The sequence below is a fragment of the Cnephaeus nilssonii genome (assembly GCF_951640355.1).
Source record: "Cnephaeus nilssonii genome assembly, chromosome: 1".
Classification (NCBI taxonomy): Eukaryota; Metazoa; Chordata; class Mammalia; order Chiroptera; family Vespertilionidae; genus Cnephaeus; species Cnephaeus nilssonii.
Genome location: NC_137072.1, coordinates 15,365,304 through 15,371,056, shown reverse-complemented (window position 1 = coordinate 15,371,056; position 5,753 = coordinate 15,365,304). Strand labels below are relative to the sequence as shown.

General features: G+C 46.6%; 1 pseudogene across 1 annotated transcript; it reads right to left on the bottom strand.

Annotated features, from left to right (window-relative positions):
- Positions 1-1,381: 1,381 nt before the first annotated feature.
- Positions 1,382-4,444, bottom strand: LOC307102519 (neurofilament light polypeptide-like; annotated as a pseudogene). The gene is made up of 2 exons: positions 4,327-4,444; positions 1,382-2,495 (listed from the first exon to the last, which is right to left on the bottom strand). The product of its transcript is annotated as a neurofilament light polypeptide-like (transcript).
- Between the last annotated feature and the right edge of the window lie 1,309 nt (positions 4,445-5,753).

Genomic DNA, 5,753 nt, shown 5'->3' with positions numbered 1-5,753 from the left:
TACCCATAGCTCTCATAAAGATAGGGTACAATTAAGAGCCTTTGAAAAATAATCATTTTATGTATTCCTCTTGTCTTTTAAATTAAAGCAAAACCAGCTTTTAACACATTATCAACAAATCATATTTTTGGCAATAGTGTTTATTTTCTGCAGCCAGAGGATACTTATGCATCCACTTTCCTGGTGGAATCTAAACAAAATAAACTGATGAACAAAATAGATCCGGAGATTAGAAACATGGAGCAGACTAATGAATCTCAGAAGGAAGGTGGGGGTGGGGTGGGGGTGGAGAGGGAAGAAGGGGAAGAGACTAACCAAAGAACTTATAAGCATACTAGTGGTCCAGTGCACGAAATTCTTGCACGGGGGGTGGGGGGGTGGGGAGGGAGGGTTGTCGCTCAGCCCGGCCTGCACCCTCTCCAATCTGGGACCCCTGTGGGATCAGGCCTAAACTGGCAGTCAGACAACCCCCTCGCAATTCGGGACTGCTGGCTCTTAACTGCTCACCTGCCTGCCTGCTTGATCACCCCTAACCACACTGTCTGCTGGTCTGCTTGCCCCCAACTGCACCCTCCTGCTGGCCTGCTTACCCCCCACTGCCCTCCCCTTCTGGCCTGATCACCCCTAACCTCCTCTGCCTCATCCCCGCCACCATGGCTTTGTCCGGAAGGATGTGTGGAAGGTGTCATGGTCTAATTAGCATATTACCCTTTTATTAATATAGATAGGATATGACATACTGCCATAACTATAACATATCTACCAGTATTACTCTGTGTGAATCCATACTTCATGCGATAGGAAGTCCTCTAATACATTACATTGTATATGTTGTAAGTAATAGGAAATACTGTATTCGTAGCAATAATATACACCCTGTGACTTCCCTTCTTGATTTGGGAATGGTTCCCCAGTTCTTTGAACGTTTCCTGGCCCCTAATGTATTTTTTTTTTTTTATCATTCAGTGTAACTTTCTTTACTGTTTATTGCACATGATTTGAGGTCTTTAATTTCTAACCACCAAAGATTCAAAGGACTATTTTTTCCATGAAGCTTAACATTAACATTAGTGAATTCATGTATTCATGTGTTTTATTGTAAACATCTGAATTATTCACATTGTCATAGATCCTGAACTCACAAGTGTGGACCATGCACAGGCTGGCAGCAAGCCAGGAAGCCACTCTGCAAGCAAACAGATACTCTGCATAAGGAGAAAAGTCATAGCACAACATTTAATGTCCAACCTGACTCACCTCAGAATGTTATATATATTGACTTCTTAATTCATATAGTATCGGGAACTCAACTGCTTGGTTGGTGACGGGGTTGACCTGGTTTTGGGAGGATTATTCCTGAAATAATTAAGGAAAGCGGGGCTCAATCTTTCTTCTTGGTTTCTTGTTCCTCAGCACCTTCATCTTTCTTGTCCTCAGTTTCTTGGGCATTATCTCCTTCACCTTCACCTCCTTCTTCCTCCTTTGCATCCTCAAATTCTTCCTTGGCACCTTCTTCCTTTTCCTCTCCTTCCTTTTCCTCAGCCACTTCCTTCTTCTTTTCCTCCTCTTCAGCTTCTCCTTCAGAGGGGGGTTCATCCTTAGCTTCCTCGGATTTTGCAGCCTCAATAGTCTTCTCCACCTCGATCTGCTCCTCCTGGACGTGGCTGGTGTATTAAGAAGGGAAGGAGCGAGCAGACATCAAGTAGGAGCTAGTCTGTAAACCACCGTAGGCAGATCGACCAAAATCTGGGAACTCCGGGAGTAGCCACTGGCTATGCTTCCCATGCTGGTGAAACTGAGCTGGGTCTCCTCACCTTTCAAGAGTTTCCTGTAAGCTGCAATGTCAATGTCCAAAGCCATCTTCACATTCAGGAGGTCCTGGTATTCTTTTAAATATCGTGCCATTTCACTCTTTGTAGTTCTCAACTCATTTTCTAATTTGTTGATTGTGTCCTGCATAGCACTAACGTCAGCATTCTGCTTATCCTCCAGCTCCTGCAGCTGCTTTCCCAGCGCTTCGTTCATGCCCCAGCTTGCTTTGATCTCCAGGGTCTTGGCCTTGAGCAGGCGGCAGCTCTCAGACCCCTCATCCTTGGCGGCAAGCACCATGTAGGTGTCCTTGGCAGCACTCTAGGTCAGCACGGTGAAGCAGCTCTTGTACCATTCTTCGGCATTCTGCATGTTCTTGGCAGCCAGGTTCTCATACTGGGTGCGGATGTGCTTGAGCATGGTGGAGAGGTCGGACTTGGAGAACACGTCCATCTCCATGGAGATCTGAGCATACTGGATCTGCGCCTGCAGCTCGGGGATCTCCTCTTTGTGAACTTTCTTCAGAAAGGCGATTTCGTCCATCAGGCTGTCGATGCACTTTTTGAGCTCAGCGCCTGTGAGAGCCGCCTCATCTGCACCTTTGTGAGCCTCCATCAGCCAGCCTTCGGCGTCCTCATGGTTCAGCACCTCTTCCTGGTAGCTTGCCTGCAGGTTGCTCCCAGCCCCTTCCGAGCCCCAGTGCCTCCTAACTGCCCACTTCCCTCTCCTTGCCAGGGACGGCCGTGGTGGGGCGGGGCACAGGCATCACACTTTCATTAAAATGTTCAACCCGGGCCTGCTCCACCGGTGTCCGCAGGTGGCCCAGGGGCAGACAGTGATCCCAGAGACTCTGGCCAACCCCACCTACCCAGGTCCCCGATTGACGCCCGGACCCCGCAGGCAGTGTCATGGGGTAGAGAACTAATTCCCATGTAATCCAAATTGGAAAATAATTTGTATACTTCTCTTCAGTTTTGATACTTGAAATTTAATTCCCCAAAGTAAAATATCCCTGCATGTGATAAAAGGTGATTCTACTTTCAGGAATATAGAAGTAAAATTTTCACCCTCTGCTTCTTGTGCTAAGTTGAAAACTTTTAATCTTTGATTATTTTGAATTTTGGCTAGAGTTTTGAAGGAAAGTCCAAATCTGAATGTTCACAGAATTATTTCTGCCTATCTCTAAATTTCATAATCCACACCCCTCCCCCCCCTTTAAGATCCAGACACAGTGGTTCCTTTACTATTTGTATAATATGCCAAAATCTCTTCTAGGCCTTTGTTCACAAAGGGCTTAAATGAACTTCCGCAGCTAGAAAAAATTTACTGACTATCCTCCTTTCGGTATACAAGCAAGAGAGGTTTGTCATTCCTCATCATCCTACTTAAGAGACCACCCTTTCTCCCTATCAACCCAATCAAGCTACTGTCTTATGATAAATTTTCATTTTTTTCTCACTAATTATCACAATATGAAGATATATTTTATTTCTATTATTTAATATCTTTTTTTCTCCACATGGAAATAAGAGGCAGGAAGAAAGAAAGCTCTTCTGTATTGTGTATGGCTATAGAACAGGAATATAACACATGCCTGGGACTTTATAGATCTTGGTGATAGATAGATAGATAATAGGTAGGTAGGTAGGTAGATAGATAGATAGATAGATAGATAGATAGATAGATAGAATCACTAAGCATAGGTTACCATGAAGACTTTAAAACAAAAAGAATCAAGGCCTTTGTTGGAAATGTATTTCTCATTTCCTAAATGATTATGTATGTCAACATTAGAAACTTTCAAATCTGTAGAGTTTATTTGAGCCAAACTAAAGCCAATTGCCAGGAAGCAAAACCTCAACAGACTGAAAAAATGCTCTGAAAAAATGCCAGTTTTGCACCTTATTTTATACATTACAATCAAAAGAGGAGACATAAGTTGGTTACATGAAATCCATTGGTGATAGATTAGGGAGGTGTCAGAAAGCAAAGCGGTGCATGGGGGAAAACCTTTGGGATTGGATAAAAAGTAAAATGATAGACAGATACTTCTCTCACATAGGTGGGTACAGAATAGTTAACTGTCAACCATTAACATGATAACACTAACAATGGGGGGATTTGTGGTCTCCCCTCTGGTGAGGTGGTTATGTTTTGAGGGGTCCAGAAAAAGAAAATTATTTTATTATTGCAAAGGCATGTTTATTAGACAGGCTTAGTTAAAGTAAAGATTGGCCTTTGTTAGAGAAAAATTCTGTCCTAGGACATGACTGTCCACCATGAACTGCTTTTAGCTAAAAAGTTTTAATTTCAGACCATCCTAAGTGCTTAGTTTATGTCTCTCAGTTTGTAAGGCCACCACACAAGTCTCCCCTGAGCTTGTCATTTTTAATATGTGGCCCCTTTTCAACTACATGAATATGTAGTTATATATAATTTTTAATATATATATATATTAGCAGCCCTGCACACAAATCCATGCCCAGTAGCTCTCTGTGGGGTCTAGCCACTCTGCACCCACTGCCCAGAGGCTCTCCGTGGCCCAGAGGCCCATCAGCTGCTGGGTGTGGTACGCTTGCCACTTCACCACTGCGATGATGCAAGCATTCCATGCCCGGTTTGGCCAGATGCCCATCGGCAAGCATTCTGCCAGGCTGCTCACACTGCTCAATCTCAGTGGCCACCCCCCGGGAATGGGGGGCTCTGGCAGGGCTGAGAGGACTGGACACCACCATCTTGTAGCAATGGGCATTTCCATATTTGTGACGGAGTGATGGTTAATTTGCATATTATGCCTTTATTAGGTAGGATATATAGCCTACCTAATAAAAGAGTAATATGCAAATTGACCGCACCTTTGCTACGCCCAAGCCACGCCCACCAGCCAATCAGGGTGAGTATGCAAATTAACCCAACCAAGATGGCGGTTAATTTGCATACATAGGCGCCCTGAGCGAACCCCCTGCGACGGATCGCAGGGAGCTGGGTGTCTGCTCTGGCACCAGGCCAAAAGCCTCCACTGTAGGCTTTCAGCCTGGTGCACGTGTGGACCCCCTGTGATTGATCGCAGGGAGCTGGGTGTCCGCTCCGGCACCAGGCCGAAAGCCTCCACTGGAGGCTTTCGGCCTGGTACCGGAACAGACCCCCTTCAATCGATCACAGGGAGCTTGGGGTTGCTTTGGCCTGGTGCACCAGCGGACCCCCTCCAATTGATCGCAGGGAGCTGGGTGTCCACTCCGGCCCCAGGCTGAAGGCCTCCGGTGGAGGCTTTTGGCCTGATGCCAGAGCAGACCTGTTGCAATCAATCGCAGGGAGCTGGGGGTTTCTTTGGCCTGGTACACCAGTGGACCCCCTGCTATTGATCACCTGGGCAGGGAGCTGGGGGTCTGCTTTTGGCCTGGGCAGGAGCGGACCCCCTGCGATTGATTGTAGGGAGCTGGGGGTCCGCTCTTGCCCAGGAGGCTTTCGGTCTGGGCAGGCCTGGGCAGGAGCTGAGCTGGTGATCAGAGGGAGCTGGAGGGGCCTGCCTAGGCTTAAAGCTTCGGCCAGAGGCTTAGGCCTGGGCAGGGCCCAGCCCTCCACTGGTGTGAACTATAGAGGAGACACCTTTTCTGACTGCACATTGGCTAAGCTTACTGTATGCCACTGGTAATATTCTTAGTAACTTGGGTAATAAGAATCCAAAAAGGTGATCTAGGGTTTTCCCACCACACTTCTGGAGAAAAAAAAATGAAGGTCCGCTGCTGTAAGGCTAAGAAATGTCATATCCTGCCCTAGCCGGTTTGACTCAGTGGATAATGCCTCGGCCTGCAGATAGCAGGGTCTGGGTTCGATTCTGAAGGGCATGTACCTAGGTTTCAGGCTCCTCCCTGGCTGGGGCCCAGATCAGGGCTCATGCAGGACGCAACCAATCAAAGTGTTCCTCTCACTTTGATGTTTTTCTC